The sequence below is a fragment of the Apteryx rowi genome, unplaced genomic scaffold, assembly GCF_003343035.1.
Source record: "Apteryx rowi isolate R43461 unplaced genomic scaffold, aptRow1 scaffold_30, whole genome shotgun sequence".
NCBI lineage: Eukaryota > Metazoa > Chordata > Aves > Apterygiformes > Apterygidae > Apteryx > Apteryx rowi.
In genome coordinates this window covers 269,140-288,707 of record NW_020449419.1, presented here as the reverse complement: position 1 = coordinate 288,707, position 19,568 = coordinate 269,140, and the positions used below count along the sequence as shown (strand labels likewise).

At 40.8% G+C, this 19,568-nt stretch overlaps 1 protein-coding gene across 3 annotated transcripts in view; it reads right to left on the bottom strand.

The window, feature by feature from the left end:
- Positions 1 to 19,517, bottom strand: part of JMJD1C (jumonji domain containing 1C) — a 64,542-nt gene extending 45,025 nt beyond the window's left edge. The window contains exons 1-2 of one of the 3 annotated variants that reach the window (XM_026069965.1): positions 19,473 to 19,517; positions 14,480 to 14,593 (exon numbers count right to left, since the gene is read on the bottom strand). The gene's annotated coding sequence lies outside the window, so the exon portion shown is untranslated. Of the gene's footprint in view, positions 1 to 14,479; positions 14,594 to 19,472 lie in introns of those variants that run through there. The other 2 variants (XM_026069961.1, XM_026069962.1) reach the window with 2 other exon arrangements.
- Positions 19,518 to 19,568: the final 51 nt, after the last annotated feature.

The window sequence follows — 19,568 nt, the reverse complement described above, 5'->3', positions numbered from 1 at the left end:
AAGATGAGATAGGCACAATCCCTCCCACCCTTCTGGAAGACAGTCACATGAAGCAGTGTGACTATGAGAAGCTTCTCAACACATGGCCAGTTCTACAGATCTTTGCTGCTGTTCTTTCGTCTTTCCACTCTAAAAGAGGAATTCACTTCTGGTGGAGTGGACTTTCTGCTTAACTGTCCAAATAAAATTTGACTTGACTGTGTGTCTTTTTAGATGAGAATCCTGACCTGTTGGTGATGTGCTAGACTCCTAGGATGTCCCAAGAAGCATAAAGAATGAAATCATTCTCCCAAATAATGAAATGATCCAGGTTTTTTCTGAATATACCTATTTGTTTCTTCTGGTGCAAAATAACAGAGCAGGTTGGAAACTGCAGCGCATACCATCAGGTTAAGATACCACTCTGCTTTAACCAGACCCACTGCTGCTTCTTCTGGTGCCACTTCCCAGAAACATGGAATCTTTGTTCAGAGCAACTTTTTCAGACGAACATAATTTATCATTCGAAGCCATGGGTGAACAAGTGCAGATCACCTACAAAACCTCTGAATTCTTTTGAGTTATGAATCAAACAGGAATTTCAAAGAGCGCACCCTCAGAAACACAAGTCAAAAATCACATACAGTATTCTCCTTCAAGTCCCATCCACAAACAAAATACTGTCCAAGATACTAAAAGGCATCCCTGCGTATTACAGAACCTGCATGTTGCCCCCAAACCAGGGTGCGTTCTGAAAGGTTCAAATAACTGCAAGCTCCTTTTCTGTTTCGGATGGTAGGATATGTCTGTGGCAGGAACGCTAGCACATTTCCACAGCTCTCTAACTTTCCAGCAAGACTTGTGATAGCAAAATAAGATGCTTCCTCAACATTTTAAAATACTTTGAAGTAATTCTTCAGAAGAGGGCAGAAACAAGTTCATTTTAAATTGAGAGATGAAGTCCTTAAGCACAAAACAGAAACTCAAAAATGGATTCAAGTAGCCCCCCGCCTCCCACAAAATCACACAGTTCATGTGCTGCTTAGGAGGGTATGGAAACTCCAGCGTCAGCTGTCAACTCTTACTTTTCAACGAAGGAAAAGAGAAGAACTGATGATATGTATTACAGGAAAACCAGTACTGGGAAAACAGCTTTTGGCATTTGAAATGTTTAAATTAGAGCCTTGAAGACCAAGTCTCAACACACTCCATGCATTAGAACCTGCAAACACTTGGAAAAGAGCCTGCCTTGGCCACAGTGTCTCTGTGTTCGGCTTCAACGCATAAAGGACATCTTTTTTGTATCAGCAGAAACTCATTTCAGCCAGTGTTTTACAGAAGAAGACTAAGTAGATTTTGCAGTCCTTAGAAAGGTCAACACCACATTAGTCCTCACCATCTGTGGTTTAATTAACTATAGCTTCCTCTGGCTGCTTAGAGGTTTTCTGATGATTTAAGACATGAATTAAATGAAAACTAGTACATAACCAACTTGAGAGGCATCTTTACAATGTTTATACACTAAAAACTGCACACGAAAATAAGCCTTTAAGTACTTTAACCACATTTAAATTCAAACAATGTAAATGAATTCAGAGATCAATGCATCAGAGGCTTGAACCTTCAGTTTTCTGATGGCACGTGTTTTACACAGCTCAAATTATTCACTGTCTGAATTTCCCTTTGCTTCCAGTAACACAACTACCAACACTGCACTCCAGCCTACTGCATTTTAAGAACTACGTTAGTTTGGCACTCTGTTCACCATATTCCTCCTTCACCTTATCCATATACACTTTGCTCCAAATATAAGGTGAAGGATGCCTCAAAAACACTGTCATTTCATCATAATGATTTGTAAAATGCATATTCGTAAAATACATGTATTTTTTCCTCAAGCTGCAAAATCTTTTTTTCTTCTTGTTTCATCAGTGAACACCTTGAGATCAGTTTGTATAAAATAAGCCACATTTTTTTTTCTTTTGGCACAGAATCTTCTGGAAAACCTCACAAGGAACAGGATGGCTGCAACAGCAGCCTGCTGACTGCTGCAATGGCCTTCAGAGCAGCAGCAACAAAAAGTGTTGTTTTTAAATTTAGACTGCTGATATCTTATACTATTCCTCTAAAATAAAAATGTCATGATTTTCTCCCACAAAAAAATGAAATGCCCTATCTTCACCTAGCCTCAAATGCATCCAAATCCATGCATCTTTTTACTATTCCTCTTTTTGAAATGTCTGCACGGTTCTCATATTATTTTAATTCCTTGATAACTAGCCTTTTTTTAACCACTTCCTTTCTCTTTTCTTTCTCTTTCACTGATTATATCACCTGACATACAGCTGATTATATCACTGATCTATAATAATCTCTTTCACTGATTATAACCATTTGTTTCTAATAAACTTTATAATCTTAATGTTTGCCTTTCTAATATTATCCTGCCTCACATCAGAGAGCGAGTGGGGAAAAAAGGAAAGTAAAACAGTGAAATGAAGTCTGGAGGGGCAGAATACCAAACATCTCAACAGGACATTACCTGTGAATTGGTAATGTCCCTCTGCCAGCTTAGAAGACTTTTCCCCAGTGCCCAAAAATGAGACTCCAGCTAAAACACCGAGGAGCTGCCACAAGCTGACACCCTGCAAGGTATCCGCAGGAGCAGCTGCTGCCAAGGGCAAGCCGGCCACACCAAAACCCGACAAGGAAATGAATTTCACTAGGCCTCGTCCTCGGCTGCTTCACACATCTTTCTGCACATATACACATGCATCAGTCACTGGGGAACAGCATCTGCTTTTTTAAAGAAGCTGTTTTCTGCTTTCATTTCTGACAAGTCAAAGGCTACCAAAACCAGAAGTGCTCAGTTAAAAAAAAAAAAAAAAAAAAAAAAAAGTGTGTGTATTGGGGGGGCTCATCATACCGTGGCAGTTGGTGAAGGAACAGGCGGCTGCAAGCGGCAGGGCTGCGCTGGCCCTCTCGGAAAAGGGCCCGCTCCAGGGAGAACCGTGTCACCTGGCCCCCTGCCCACCCCAGAAATACAGCAACCTCCTTCCCAGCTGAGGCTTCAAATGAAGGGCAACGTTAACCAGAAACATCACGACTACAGAAGACCAGAAAGTTTTATGGAGAGATCTTAACTTCAAGGTTTCCCTTGAAGGGCTTTGTCTGAGCGCAGAGCAGAGGCTTAGGTTGAGCCGGCGCCGTTAGCGCACGTTACCCCAGCCCACACTTGACCTATTTTCTGCTATTCCTCCATGCACGGTCGCAACTTGCCTTATTCAAAGCTGGCAGCCGCTAGGCTGCAACCGAGCTGGGGAAGTGGAGCTTGAAGGCACAATCCTGCTTGGGCATTCGGAAAGCGGTGGCGCTCGGGTCAACCCCGTGTGCGCGCCAGGGCAGGGAGCAGGCACGGCCCTGGCGCTCGCCCCCGYGCACAGGCCACCGCGGACAACACGAACCACTTGTGACTCTACAGAGAGGCTCCACAAGCACGGGGAAGAAAGGGACACGCTCTTATTTATAAACATTTTGGACCACAAACATTTAAGATTACAGGTTATCTTCAGTATACAATGGCAACACCCGTGTTTCTATAAATAGAAAGTTAACACTACAGAARAAAAATTAAAAATTCTGTAATTTTTCAATTGCCAGTAAACTTTGCATCCCTCAGGAAAAATTATCAGCAATTACTTTATTTTTTCTTTTGCTCCCCACTTCTCCCTATACCTAATACTTCTCCCAGCATGCTCCTACTGTCTTTCTAATTTCATCTGTTCAATAATTAAATAGTTGATAGGGATTTTAAATTAATTATCAGGCTTGAGAATTAGGGGGGAATAGGGAAGYGCACACTTCTCAGAGTCACTGTTTCAGGATTGAAAAAGCATCACTGCACCGATTAGCTCACTTTTGGAAGAATAATTAACAACCCTTAACAATACCAGATCATTTTGTACTAAGAATATGAAAGATTATGCTATGTAAAACGTATTAAAGTTAGGAATACAAATGTAATGGAAAAATCTGGCTCACAGTCAAGTTTTTTCCCCAATTTTACTTCACAAACACAGAAAATGAGCAGAGATCTTTGCCTTCCTGTAAGGCTGCCAGTGTCTCAGGTGAAACACGTGCATGGAAAACCTGCTTGTTCCAAGCCAGCCCACTGCTCCGATCCCCGCAGAGGAGAACGCAGCGGGACAGGATCGAAGGAAGATGAGAGCAGAGCACGACATGAGAGTCCACATAACTAGAACAAGCCTCTGAGCCACTTACCAAGCAACCCAGTGCCACTAGCGTGGTTATCTATGGAAAAAGAAACCTCAAAGTGCAGACATTTCCCTGAAGCAAACAATTAGCAGAAAGAAGTTTATGCCAACAAGGAGAGYGGCTAAGTGAGCAGATTGGGGAAAACTCTTTTGTACGTTGATATTACACTTTAAACTGAGACCCAGACACACTGTGAATCATGAAATCGTTTTCAGAACATATCTAACAGTTCTCCAAATCATATCACTTAAAGGACAAGCTGTAGGAATGGAGGTGTCTTTAAGCAAAAAACATTAAAGAAAACATATTCTTTTGATCACCTGGACTAGTGGGCTGCTGGGAAGGCAGTCTAATGTTCTCAGAAATCAAGCCAAGAGCTCAGAGACTGACAATTTTATGGAAAGCACAACTGCCTTGCATCAAGGATAGCAGGAGTTATCTGCAGCAGCTTGAACCAGCAGAGCTGGAAAGCTTAGGCTGCCGCTGCGGACTCTGGCAGGCCAGGTGGTATCCAGCATCTCATGGTTCTTACCTCCATCTCACCTTTGACTGGGTGTATCACCCAGCAACACATGATTCTTTGACAAGACTACTGATAACCAGAAGCTTACTGCATTACAAAGCAAAGGGCTCAAAATTCACTCTGCAGAAGAAAACTATAAAACACTACCCAATGCACAGCATATTGATGACAGCTCTTGCCACTACCTCCTGGAAATGCTCACCCCAGCATCTTACTTGTGACTGACTCTCTGGCCCGTAATCTGCACTACCACCAACCTAGATTACCTGCAGTCACAGAGCTACCACATCTCTTAAGTAAGCTTCCTCAATTATCTTCACTAAATCCCAATCTTTTCAGGAGCTCTGGGAACACACAACTTTCCAACTCCCTTCCCCACAACTTATGATGATTATGGGCAGAATATAACCCCTTCCTGCCTCTCTAAATCTTAGCCATTTTTCTGTCAAGAGGAAAGAATACATCAAATGGCTTCAAAAAATCCTTGGAAGTCAGCTATAACACACTTCTCATACTTCAGTGGAGTTTGGTCCATTTAACTACTGTTATATTAATGTTTTATTTTCAAGTGGTTTTCAGGAATTTGTTTGAAAATATATTTCTTAAAATAGTGCTATGTAACAGCGTTGGCCACATCCTGATAATATGAACGTAGTTGGGACAAAAAGCCTTTTGTCTCATGTTGTAAATGACTACCACTGTATTAGGACAGAACTTGAAGTTGAATTTATACATTTTCTTGCAGAATTTCATTCAAAAGCCAGGAATACACCTTCCCCGTAGCCAGGGTACAGCAGAGAGACTGTAGCAGCCTGGCTGGGCGCACAAGAACAAGCTAATCCTTGTGCAAACGTGGAAATGCTGCTTCTGCTCCCAGACAGTACTAAAAGCAGTGCTGCCATATGCATGTGCTCTCTCACGCCAAGAGCTCTGTTCTGACCTGCTGGAGCCATTTTAGGTATTTTCCCTATAAATAACAGAGGTCTGACCAGCTGGGATGTATATCATATTTGGATTAACATTGTAGCTCTCTGCAACTCTGGAGAAAGCAGTGGCTCTGCCTTTTATAGAACAGATGAATAATCATCCTGCAAAGAGGAAAGATTAAATTGCTAATCAGAAAACATGGACATTTTGGTTGTTGCTGCAATAAACTCCTTGGGGTAAACTTGGGAAAGTCATTCCCCGGGTAAAATAAACACAACGCTTGTCTATTTCACAATATTTTTCCATAAATAAATCTGTTAGCCCACAGAACAAAAACACTATTAAAAAAAAACAATTCAAGACTGAACTATATCACTTAAAAAAAAAGCCTGTCAAGCACCATACTTTAGCCAAAGTTTAATGTATCCTGAAATCTGCTTTAGCCTCATTTTATTTGTTGTTTACCAAAGTGGCAAGGAATGCTGAAGAGATGATAGCAAGAGTGAGGCAAATGGTAGAAACACAGCGTCTATATTTGAAATATAATTTCTATAATGTATGTTTAAAATTCACTCCCCAAATCATAAAATACATAACAATTAGTGAGAAGAACATAGTTTAATGTGCTTCAAACCCTCTTGCTTTGCAAAAGCATACTAAAGTACTATTCCTACTAACGCTGGCAGACACACACAAGAAGACGGGGTGCAGGGAAAAACAGGAATAGTTAACTTTAATTCTATTGAAAAGACAGGAAATGTTTGCTAGATTGAATAGGACAAAAAAACAGTATTTACAAACAATGGTGTTAAAAAAACAATTTAGAACTATATTTAATTATGTAGTATACTGTTAAAAGGGAATGAAGTTTGATCAGGAAATGCACTGTACACCAAGTCCTCTACATCAAAACAGATGCTGCACTTTGTTTTGTTAGTAAAGTTATTCCAATGTCTAAGGAAGTAAAAAGATCCATACTTGCTTTTATTTAAAAAAAAAATAAAAAAATCAAGTTTGGATAAAATTGCTTGAGTTTCTCAACAGACGTCTGTCCTGAAAAAAAGAATTCCATGCACATGCATAGATCATTTCATCTGGAACTACATCACCTCTAAATTTCTCCTTATTGCAACTTGCTGAAGGCCGTGGAGCAGAGTTCTCATGTAGCACTCATCCTAGATTACAAATTAGCACTTCTACCAGGTGTAATTTCAAACATATATTTTAGAAGAAAAAGTTATAGAGCAGGAGGTGTATGAGGAGTGCAGTTAGCTGGGGTACACTATTTCCCCTCCTACCATACACCTGGAGAAGCTGATAAAATATGCTACCTCACAGAACTTTTAATGATAGTTATTTAAACCTGTATGAACCTCAAGAAAATCAAAGTCTGACTTTCCCTTTTAAGTAATTCACATACCTCTACACAAATGAAGTATTCAACATATGCACCTCCTCTAAGAGAAATGTAATGAGCCTGCCAATCACAAATCATTACCTCTAATTTCTCAAATGTACAACTTGAGGGAAGAGGGTATTTGATTTCTTTTCCAYAAAAAGTTGTTCCAAAGTACAGCATTTTCCTCATTTAAAAAGATGTTCTAAATAAAACTGTAGATTTCTGCACTACTTTGAAGGAGTTGCATCAATCAAGAAATATTGTATCAAGTGAAGGGACAAACAAGACCATGAACACTTCACCTAATAAACTATCATGCAGATCAAGCCAAGTTTAAGTTAAAACTTATTTCTTGTAAAAATACATTTCAATAAAACACAAGCCTTACAGAAAATTTCCCCACTACCTGAACTGCAGGGAAGACTTTTTTTTTTTCCCCTTTCTGGTTAAGTATACCTACAAAACAACTGCAGTGTTCTAGCCTCAACCAAGGTGCAGAGTTCCCCCAAAGCATTAAGTCCAAATTCCAACATATAGCAACTATTTGGGAAAATGAGAACATACTGGCAAAGAGCTAGCTATTTATAAAAAAAAGAAACAGATCAGTCTATTTTCATAATCCAGACAAAAAGTCAGTTCATAGTGTTGGTTAAGAGATCACATCAGAAGAACTTTAACTTTCACTTTTAATAAATCAGGGTGAAGATAGGAGGTATTTATGGACACCAAACGGAGGATAAGGATCCCTTTTCTTACTATTGAGGGATATTTTCCATGAGTTTTTACTGCTGAAAAAAAAAAAAAAAAGATCACCTCTGACCAAAGAGAGGAAGTTCCTTAACCAAAAGCTTTAGACAGATTTGTAAATTCAACAATCCAAAGACTATTTTTGAGAAGTACTACGATACTTTTGATGCTCACTTCAAAACAAAAAACAAAAAACTTTTGTTCTCTGTTCTGAATTCCTCATTTTTAGTTATTTATTTCAATGCCATCTCCTGGAGTAGAACTAATGAAATCAAACTACCTGATCATGATCTTTGAAGAAGCATGGAAAGAGTAAAACAAGTTTTTCTATGACAGTGAAAATAGTGAGATTTTTCCTGTGGATTTGTAACCTACCACCACACTATAGTAACCTCAGCTTACCCCAGGCACCTTGTAACTCCTCTTCCCCTCACGCCTTCCCAATGCCTTCATTTCAACTGAAATTCCCTAATCCCCTCACATTAGCCCCAACCCCTCCCATGTGAGCCATGCCGCTTGGGGCAGCTGAACTACGTGCCCGTGGACGGCTGCCTCCCCTCCGTGCTGCTGCCTTCCTCCAAGAACTCTACTCCTGCATCGAATCGCAGCAAAATTTGGGGGAACAGCAAAAGGAAGGGAAAGTGTGTGACTAAATAAGCCTGTTTTTAAGAACCCAGGGTAAAAACAGAAAGGCTCTATTTTTTCCACCTATTGTGAGAATAAAGACAGATAAAGTACTCAGAGAAGCAGTTCTTTTTCTAAAGCAAGCATAAATTACCGGTTTAACAGAGATGATATATGTGTATATACATCTCTATCTTGCTGATTCTACAACTTGTGGATGTAAATCCCTCCCTTGTTCTTCTCTTCTTGTGAATGCTAGGATGAAACTGTTCTGTCTCACAGTTGTAACAGGGAGGGAAGACTGCTATGAGTCATCTGACCCACTTCTAGTTGGATTTAGCCTTTTGCTTTCCTTCACTTTGGAAACATACACTTAAAYATAGCCGGTGTTAGTAACAAGCTGTTTAGACCATCACTCTTTAGGATGCTGCCAGAGAAGCCAGCTGGACTGCTTATGGGTGGTCCAGACACCAGAGCCATGGAAAAGAATAGAGACAGCTTTTAAAGAAGGCATTGAGAAGAGTTAAAGATTCAGAAACTTGTGTGCTTCTCTGTCATCCGTGGAGGAAACGCAACTGGGAGCAGAGCACATGACAGCCCTGACTGCCAGCTGGCCTCCGCTGCGTGCTCCTCGAGCTGTCTGGGTCAACCTCAAAGGGTGGGACAAACCCAAAAGCTCCGACTGCCTGGTCAGTGGAGGTACGAGTTTATGGGAAAGGCAATTTTCAGTTGCAGTAGCTATTTTTAGGCCTAAAGTTTGCAAAAAAGGCTGAAAAGAGTCTACACTGTATGATTATGGGGTGCTTAAAATACATACAGAAAAATATCTTATTTTATCCTTGTTTCAAGACATTTAAAGAAAGGTTTTTTATGCATACATGTTACTACTACCCAAGCCATGCTACATTATTTGCTTGTTCTTATGAGCAAACAAGTTAATGAAAACCAAAAGCATTCAGGCCTCAAATACCCAATATATGCTCGTAATAAACAGAAAAGAAGAATTTAGAAGAGTTGCACAATACCCAATCACCCTATCTCAGGGCATACAAAACTTGAATTTGTAATAGATCAAGTAAGATTTCAGCAGTATTTAAAYCCTGAATCTGAGGGATTTATTTCATGATTAGTAAGAAATTTTATTACTGTTACTACTACAGTCTTTAAGGAGTGTCAGGCATTTGACCTGTCAGCTCTGCAAAGTGTAATGCATATTTAGAAAAAGAGCAAAGTACATACTTACACCTATCCTTCTGCATATAACACCTCCCCCAGGGGACTTCCCAGTGCCTTATCTGGGTATCTGGAACCATCAGTATAGAGGCAGACAGACCGACTGTGCCATTTTGAAATATTGAGGCAATCAGGCTTGGCTTAAAAAAMCCCACCAACAAAACAGAAAAACACCTCCTCTTATTTTGTCCTGTCGTAGAATCTGAATAAGCAGGTTGGGTCAAAGAGAGACTGCCACACGGAGAAGAACTCAAGTGAGTCTCCAATTCATTCTTAGCTTTTTTGCCTCCCCCCTGCCCTTGTGAAAGCCCTACCCGCAGGAGAGCTTTTGGAAGACAACCGCGTGCACACCCTTCCACTTCCTTCCTCAAGCGGCGAAAGAGCCCTCGCAGGAAGTTTAACGATTGTGGAGGAACTTCATTTCAATTTTTGCCCTGTCTCAACTGTGCGGCCAGCCCATTTCTTCCAGTGCGGTGCATTCACAAATCCTTTTGAAATATTTAACCTATAGCAAGGCAGCGATGGAGCAGCGCCTGCAGGCCTCCTAACACCACACGGGCCGCCCCACGAGCGGCCATCGGGAGAGCCTCCAACACTGGTGCCGGGCAAGCACTAGAGCAATTCCTGAGCTCGCATCCACCTCTGCCCTTCCCAGGCAGGAAGCAGAAATGCAGTGACTGCCTGGGCAATGCGTACTCGGTGCTCTGCGGGTCTTTCTGTAAGTGTATTTTGTTATGGAAAAAAATGGGGTAAAACGATTTTGTTATTCTTTATATACTTGTCCAAAATATAATGCAATTGACTCTGGCTAAAAACCTGGAGCTCAGCCTCAGTCAAAACCAGCAGATTATACACTCTGGCCCAGTAGTGCCTGTGGCTGATACTGCCAAACATCATCCAGACAAAAACACCAAACTGAGGAGATCGCACATATTCAGCTTTAATTCTTCATATCCCCATCTGTAGTCTTGCAAGCAAACGACAATCCTTAAACAAATTAAGACAAGATCAGCTTTGGTGCTGCTTAACTTTCTAGGTATATCACAAATAATAGAGACGTAGCTGACCACAGAATATTACAGGTAAATGGGTATTTGGTTATTACTATAGAAAATTATTTCAATTTTAATTATTTGATTTAGATTATATCTGCATTTGTATAGGTTTATTGTAGTTTCACTTAAAATATTTTAACAACAAATGTATTTGAAAATGTGCTAATTTTCAAACTGCATCAAAAGTCACTAAAAAAAACAAGTGTGAAAGTTTTTGAATGAATGAACAACCACGAAATAAACAAGCATGAAATAAACATGATATCTTGTGGATGTAAAGTAGAAAGACATTAAGGATCTGGATTTACATATCACATTTCAAGACTACGTTTCTTATAGATACTAGTTTAAAATAAAAATAGGGTTTTTTTTGTCTATTACTTACTGCAAAGGACCATAATTTTCATTTCAACACTAAGTACCACGGCAAATACATTTACATCTGCTCTGTCCTCAAGATCCTCGTCACCACCATAAAAAGAAATACATGACTAAATAGTCTGACCATGCCAGATTAATGAATGAGTCATTCTCAGTTACACACCAGTTTCATGTAGACAATAATACTGTTTATATCCTCTCTGAAGCAACTGAGATAAAAGGCACAGGAAACAAACTGTAGGTTGGTGCTGAAGGCACCACACATACAGACCCCGGGAATGCTCCTGGAGAAGGGACAGCCTTCAAGGCAGCACACACGCACGGGGAAAAGACAAACCAGGTAACGCATTCAGATGTAACGAACACATTCCCTAACACGCGCAATACTTGCCAGATACAAGATTGTAAAGATACGGAAAAAATGGGAAACAGCTACAGGAGAGCAAGGCGCATACCCTGCTTTTAGTAACTATACTCATCTAGCGCTTATGTAGGTTGCTGAATCTGTAACAACTGAAACATGTTTATTTATGCAAAGAACAGACATGGCATGGGAATCTGTGGTTCACGATTCCTTTGCGAGTCCTGCCAAAGCATCCTTACTCTTGTTCTGAAAGAACCACTTCTGGTAACGAGAGTAATTTAGCTTCTTTGCCTAGTCAAACTTTGTTTCTTCCTGCCAAGACTGAAAGGATGCCAAGTGTGCTGTTTTTCTTTGCCTCGGGCAGTTGTCATCTTTCAACTGGACACCACCACCTTATTCAAAAAACTCTTTAGTCCAATAGTTATGTTAAACATCGTTGTATTTCGAACAAAATTGATCTAAGTAGAATTCACAGCAAATGGTCATCTGCTGCCCATTACTAATATGAGTATATGCAATGATGGGAAAAAATTACTCAGTAGTTAAGAATTGTATCTGAAGTGAAATGGAGTCTTCCCACACAGATTCAAACTCTGTTTGTTTTGGCAGCAAAGTATTGGAACTTTAGGCACTTACAGCAATATGCAATAAAAAAATGTTTAGATCACCATGGTCTCTAAGGACTCCATATTGAAAACGCACAGCTATGAGAGTTTTAACCAAAAACTAAACATACTTAGAAATACTCAACGTTAACTGATCTTTACAAAGGATGGTTCTTAAGTTCTGTTTTCTGCTCAAAAGCAGGCCAATAGTATTCTGGATCAAACAAGGGAACAAAAGGGCCATTATTTCATAGAAAAGTAGATTTTCAGAAATCAAAGTTTACTGAAGATTTATCTGGGAACTCTTTTTCAAGGGGAGGGGTGGTGAAGGCCTTCTAACTTTAAAAAAAAAAAAAAAACCACCCTTAAGAAAGAACTACTTTACATTAAGTGACTTAAGACCAAGAATGTGCCATCTGTGATTTTCATCATTAAGTATAGAACGGTACTGAAAAAATAACAAGCAAAATAAATGAATGCAGACGATCTTCCCACTTCAGAAATCTTTCAGTATAGTCTCATGACGACCAATTTAATATTTGTCTAATACATTGCTAGTACATAATTCAGTTACTGTATTTAAAAATGATTTCTTTACCCTTAAAGACATTACCATTCAGTAGAGTTCTTATCTATACATTTTATACATAAGACTTGCTAATGAGACATTGCTAGCCCTGCAAAGAGAGACAGGCCTATGAATGTAATTTCCAAAACTTAATATAATCAGTTAAATAAAGAAATTATCACACTGTTAATCAGTGAGCGCACATTTCTTTATATGTCTACATTCAGTATCTGAGCAATCTCCAGTTACGATGCAAATTTTGGATGCTTTAATACCTTAAAGGAATCTCTGTTAACAATCTTCTCACAATGTTAAAATGAGCAGGTAATTTAGATTTCTGTTGTCACCGAACTGTTCATAATGGATACAGATCAGTAATCTCTGTCTCTGCCTCTAACAGGTAACCGTGCTATACGAGAGGGGAAAGCAGCCTGAGCTCTCACACAGAAGTAGCCCTCAACATGTCAGAAATAGTGAGGAAGACCAAGCTTACATCTTGAATTATTTTTCACAAGCTATTGCTTGTACCACAGTTTTTGGTGAAAATCTCTTTTGAAATTCGGTTTGTGACTGCTGTTAATTACTGTATTATCTATCAAGATAGAATAAGGATAGCTGTCCATATGACAAGGACACGGTTTCAAGAATAACACCTTCACTTCAATTTGCATGCACCTTCCCAAATGAAACTGGAACTTCCCTGTGTCTAAGACCCTGTCAGCAAATATTTTCTAAAACAGAAGGACCTAAAAATGCATATACCATTGCTATGTCACTGCCAGCTGGGCTTGGCAATAAGATAGTTTTACAAAAGGCAGTCCTTCTCATATATTCAATTTGTTTTGCTCAGCTCATCTTGTGAAAAATGATCTACTGCCAAAATGAGATTGATTACAGTTACTGGAATGAACATTATCAGAGACAACGATCTTGATACATTTCATGCAAAGAATAGACACTAGCACAAGTATTCTCTTTGTAAAGTGAATCTGGAAGATTGCGGTTGGGCTCCGAGGGTGAATTTACACTTCATGGCTCAGCTGATTTAAGAGGCTGCTGCTGCCAGAAGAGGATATCCTACTCGGCGTTGCATCATCCTGCCCCCTCCCTCGAGGAGGCGAGGGTGCTCGCTGCACCCTCTGCTAAGCCGCTTCAGCTCACGAATATCAGGCTGCTTTTTGGTGCGCGTAGGGGGKAGGGAGGGGGTGTTCAGGGCTCTGCTGGTTTAGAAAGCTAAACTAGCTAGTGTGAGGTATGGCAGCGGGACTTTTCCCTTTCAGCAAAGCCAAGCTTTAGAGCAACTTGAGTCATAACATGTAACTTCATCCTGACAAGAAACATTGAACTCATTCAGCTTCCCCAGCACTGACAAACCAAAGCACCAACCGCTCTCTCGCCTTCCCCGCGGTTCTACCTCAATTGCTTTTCTTTTTCTAGCTCTGTACTTGGTGTTAGGAAAAAAGAAAAAAAAAGTCTTGGAGAAGGAGGAGGGAAGAAGGGGTGTTAGGACAAAATTACATAGTATTTATTCAGGGCCATCTGTTATGCTCAGTCTCAACGTACTATTTTTGTATCACCACAGTGTACAATCACAGTCATAAGAAAGAATTCATGGCTATTCGAATTGTAATCAGTCCAGCACAAGCTGAAGTATCAAATGTTTTTCTATTTGTCGTAGAAGAGGTTTTTAGACCCTTTTCTTAAAGAGAAAAAAAAAAATCACCGTTTCTCTGGTTTTTTAAATACATGCATATTAATAAACAAATGGACGGCACTTGTACGCTAAGCAAGTTTCTTACCTGATAGGGCTGAAAGGCACTATCTTCAGTTATAAAATCCAGCTGTTTGTCCACAAGGAATTCTACTGCAGTAATTGAATTGTACACACTTTTTCCAACCAAGGGCTTGAATGTCTATTAAAAAGAAAAAAGAATATTAACAAATTAAAAAAAAGCTCGGCACATCAAACACCCAGGACTGTATAAGTACTGACATATCAGTTCTTCCATCAAAACAAGTTAGAACAGAATAACAATAACTAATTTTATAAGAAATGAGAATTTTGTGCTCTTAGTTTTTCCTTTGTGCAGTTGGTGGAAAACTAGCAAGAAAAGGGAACTGCAACACACACTGTTCCTTTTCCTCATCGTGCTTGAGCAAGAGTGTTTACCGCAGAAGCTCAAAGTACAGGAGCACGATTATATTTTAAACATACAGCTCAACACGCAGATCCTCTCTGCCTGCCTGCAGGACTAGCTAGCGCAGTGGTAATTATACTAAGGACACTGAAGTGGAAACGACTGCAGACATGAAAGCGCTCCCTTCCCCTTCTGAAATCCTTCACCTTGCCTCAAGTCAACCACCTCGTTTCCCCGGCTCYGCAGCTACGTTTTCCTCCCTCGCGGGAAGGGCTGCCCGGCCCAGCGCCGGCCCCGACCGGCCCAGCCCGAGCTCCTCTCCTCTCCGCCCCGGCTGCACCACACCGCCGGAAGCACGAACCCTCCCGATCCACACCACAAAGAAAGGGGAAGGAGAAAAGGGAGATGAGAGAGGGAAATAACAGCCTCCAGACAAGGCCCTACGGACGGTCTAGACACAAACACAGTCCCGAGCACCCTGCCTCCTCTTCCCTGCGAGCGCGTCCAAATCCCACCCCGCGCAGTGAGGCATGCTGAGTCCTACGCAGAAAAGGAGTGGGAAGAGAGCGCACGGGTGGAAAAAGCTCTGCTGAAGAGGGAGCGAGCAGTCCCTTTGGTGCCGGCGCTGGCAGGGTTTCCTGGAACAGAAGCCGAGTGAGAGTGTGACTGAGTGGGGATGTACCAAAAGGAGATGAGTCAGGTGGAAAGGAAATCCCAGTGGATAGAGGAGAGAAAACGCAGTTCTGAGGACAGACAGAGTAGTAAGAGGAAGTCACTAAAGAAACAAAGAACAAAGAAAAAAAAGCAGACAAGGATTATTAGCAAAAAATGTGCAGGGTACAAGGAAAAAATAATCACAGAGCCGTAGGAAAAAGAGAAGAAAGTTACTGCACAGGACAGAAAATAGGAACGAGGGAAAAAAGCAAAAGAAAAAACCCTTTGAGACCAACTCTAAGATTACGGTTCAGCAGGAAAAGACGAAGAGGAGAAACCAGTGCAGGTTACAACCAACGAAGCCTTGTGCGAACGCTACGGTAACATCTGTAGGATTTTACTATTGCAGCAGAAGAGCACCAGCTCCCATGCAACATCCTGCAGCAGCAGGCCCTGAGTATGCCCGAGAGGAGGCCAGGATCCCCCCCGCCTTTGCCACGGACAGGGAAACTGAGGCAGAAAGCAATTACGTAACTTGACGGAAGTCACCTAAGCAGGCTAGTGGCAGTCAGCGATCTGCCTTCAGTCCCTCACACACCAGTGACTAAAGCAGAGGACATAACAGATACATGGAATAGCTAATCAAACCTTGTTACTGACTTTGTGAGGTGTTGCCTTGTGACTAATCTAATTAAAAACTCAGCCTCTATAGCGCATAAGTCCTCGTGCTTACTAAACAAATGAGAAGCTTCTATAGGAGATATGTAATATTTTCTAATACATATATCCAACTCTATAAACGTTCAGAAGTAACGTTCTCCATTCTTGTTTTTATTTTATTTAAGATTTCGTTTCAGTTGCAGCCCTTCTTGCATGAGCCAGGAAAAACCCATCAGCCATTTCCATAATATAGTGCCTGGATGAAAGGGCTGGAGGGGCAAAAGAAGATAGTAATGTGCTAGCTGCAGAGTCTAAATAGCAAATAATTATTTAACCTCTAATGATTAAGAAAAGGCCTTTGCTCTTGCATCACCTTTCTATAATGGACCTTGTATTGTTAATACTTTAAGACAGGGTGGAGTTCACATCATATAATTACAAAGCATGAGTGTGTAAACTCATGACTAGCAAGCAGATAAATTTTTTAAATGTTGATGTGTCCTTCAGTTGTTAATTCACATCTGAATCTTAATATACGTTGAAAAAGAATCAATTTGAAAAATCAGAACAACTTTTTGTACAATTATTAAGGTCAACAAATACATTTCTGACTGCATACAACAGGACACACCACATCATTAGCTGAAATGAAACCGTGTGGAATGTGGCTTGCAGTTATCATTCAGGGATTTAGACAACACTACAGATTAAGGTATGTGTGAGCCACCGGTTTATCTTACTGCTGGTATTAAAAGAACTAGTTCCAAAAATAGATCTGTGAACGTGATTATTCTCAGAAGAGAAATGTAATCCCTTCTCATTTGCTTTCATAGATCTAAGTCTCTAGACAGGCCAACGCCCCCRCAATATGCATGTGAAGGATGCAGGCTAGCCTACAAGCACAGAGTAAAAATATGTAAATAAATAAAGCAAAACTGGGCCATGTCACACAGCTCCTTATAGGTGGATGGCTATTCAGCTGAACAAAACTCTTTTAACATTTTTCAGGCACTATTAGAAAATATTCCCACTATCAAAGAACAACAAAACCCCACCCCTTCAGAAGAAGTAGGCCTTCTTAGGAAAGCAAAGTCCAGACTCCATCAGTTCAGCAAGATATGCAGGCCACCAATGAGATAGCCAAACTGCTACAGATTTGAAAAAGCCTTAACACTAAAGGCATGATCAAGCTTTACACTACACATAGCATACGCACAAAAAAACCCAGACTAAGACTACAGCAGGCAAGAGTCAGCTACTAGAAGCAAGCCTGTAAGACATGTAATGACATGAAAATAGATTTAAGAAGGTCCAACAGTCTTCTTGCAAACTTTCAGAGAAAGACGCTTCCTCTTTGAGTTCCCAAAGTAGAGGACAAGTCTCTGGAGAATCACGCGTACTGGCTGAAACCACTAAAAGCTGAACATCTTCAAACAAAAATCTCCGTTTCGAACTTGCATAAAGCCTCCTTTATCATCCACATTAACCCAACTCCCCAAAGACCACAATTARGCAAAGGGCTTGAGCACGCACTCAATTTTAAGTGACATCTAACTTCGCTATTCTTCTAAGCTACTGTTTAAAAAAAAATCTCACTGCCTCTCACCAAATCAGAACCGACGTTTGGCTAAAGGGAGCTCCATGAACATGCATGCTTTGGTTTCTTCACCAGCACGTTCACCGCTCCTGGACAACACACAGTTCTCATCTGCCCCCCCCGTTGCTGGTTCTGCCCCCAAACACGCAGGAAATAACCTGCCTACCGGAGGCACCTGGCACAGCTGCGAGACCAACAATAAAAGCTGGTTTTAGACTTTTCTGAATTCCAAACTTTTTTTTTAAGAAAACATCAAATATCATCACTTTGCAGTAAAGAACCTCAAACTTTTTGATAGCATTCATCAAATATTCACAAATACACAAGACTGCTTCTTCTAACGCGCATAATAAAAAAAATCATCTATTTATCATTTTGGCAACCCCATAGCAACCATAGGCCCTGCTTACCAGAAGAAGCAGTACTGCCAAAGTATAGAGAGCATTTTTATCTCTGCTTAATGCAATTAAGCAGCTGGAAACATGGTAAGCCAACACCATGTGACCAGCCAGCGCTCGACACTTGCCAGCACTGACTAGGGGTCCAAAACYGTGCGTCTGAGAACTGCTGACTACAGGGTGTTACCTTAGCATTTCTAGGTTGTTACACCAGAAAATTTTCATTCCAATAAATGCTCAGGTTACAGCTGAACTAACAGCTGCATGCCCAGTTCATTAGCGCATGTAAAAATACTTCATTTGCATTACTACAGTTTAAACCTTGTTTAGCTGGGCACTGAACTCATGTGCCTGAAAGCCGCCCTGCAGATCACAAAAGCACATTTTTGAATGTGTATGTAGTGTATTTGCTTTTTAAAAGTATCTGTCTAGAGGAATTTATACTGCAAAGAAAACAGCCTTTTCAAAACTAAGAATTTATTCAAGAAAGCTTTTCTTATGCTAAAACTTGTTAATATTCACCAGGACTTGTATTCTTTGGCAAAGACAGAAGTAATTTTATATATTTCCATTTTTAAGCCACAAAAATCGAAAAGATCATATAAACTTAATTTATATATGCTGTTAAGCAAACTTTTCCATATATTGTTTTTTAGTGTAGCTGTTTAGTCTGCAATAGCGCAAACACTGGCATCTTTTCATTATGACACTTAATCATTAAACTTTGAAATAGCTGTATTTCTCTTCCAAAAGCTGTTTGTTGCCATGGTTTGTACTCAAAAGCAAATTCACCAAGTGGAAAAGAACAGAAGATAAATAAAACAGGTCTGAAATAAAAAATCAAGCGTTAAGTTCATTTCTCACAGTGCAAAACCTCATTTGCACGTTAATACAGGTTGTTTGCGTTTCCTGCGATAGAAGTGATTTCTAATCAGAAAAACCCCACGTTATTTAGGACACAACTCTCTTCCTCCTTTCCAAGGGGAGATATAAGAGCCGGTTAGCAAAATTAAGTAACTGGTAAAACGCAAGCGCAAAGCGCTGACGCATCAGCGGTAGCGAGTACGCGATCCGCGCAAACCGACCGGAGGGGCTGCGGCGGGGAGGCCGTGACGTGCGCACAGCGCTTCGACTGTTATTTGGGCCATTTCACCCTGCCGTGACTCCTTACTGCTAACGTCTGAGTTACGGGTGTTACGTAAACGCCTCGATTCCAGCCTTGCTAATAAAAAATAAAAAAACAAAAAAACAACCAAGCGTTTTTATCCTTTCTGAAACCCGCTCCCGGACACGCGAGTATCGGTTCCCGGCCCCGGCAGGCACTGGCGGCGGCTCTGGTACTCACCGGCTCCCCGGCGCATTTCGGCGCCCGTCCCCGCGCACAAAGCCGCGCCGAGCGCAGCGGCGGCTGCCTGCAGCCAGGGGCGGCCCCGCCCGCCCG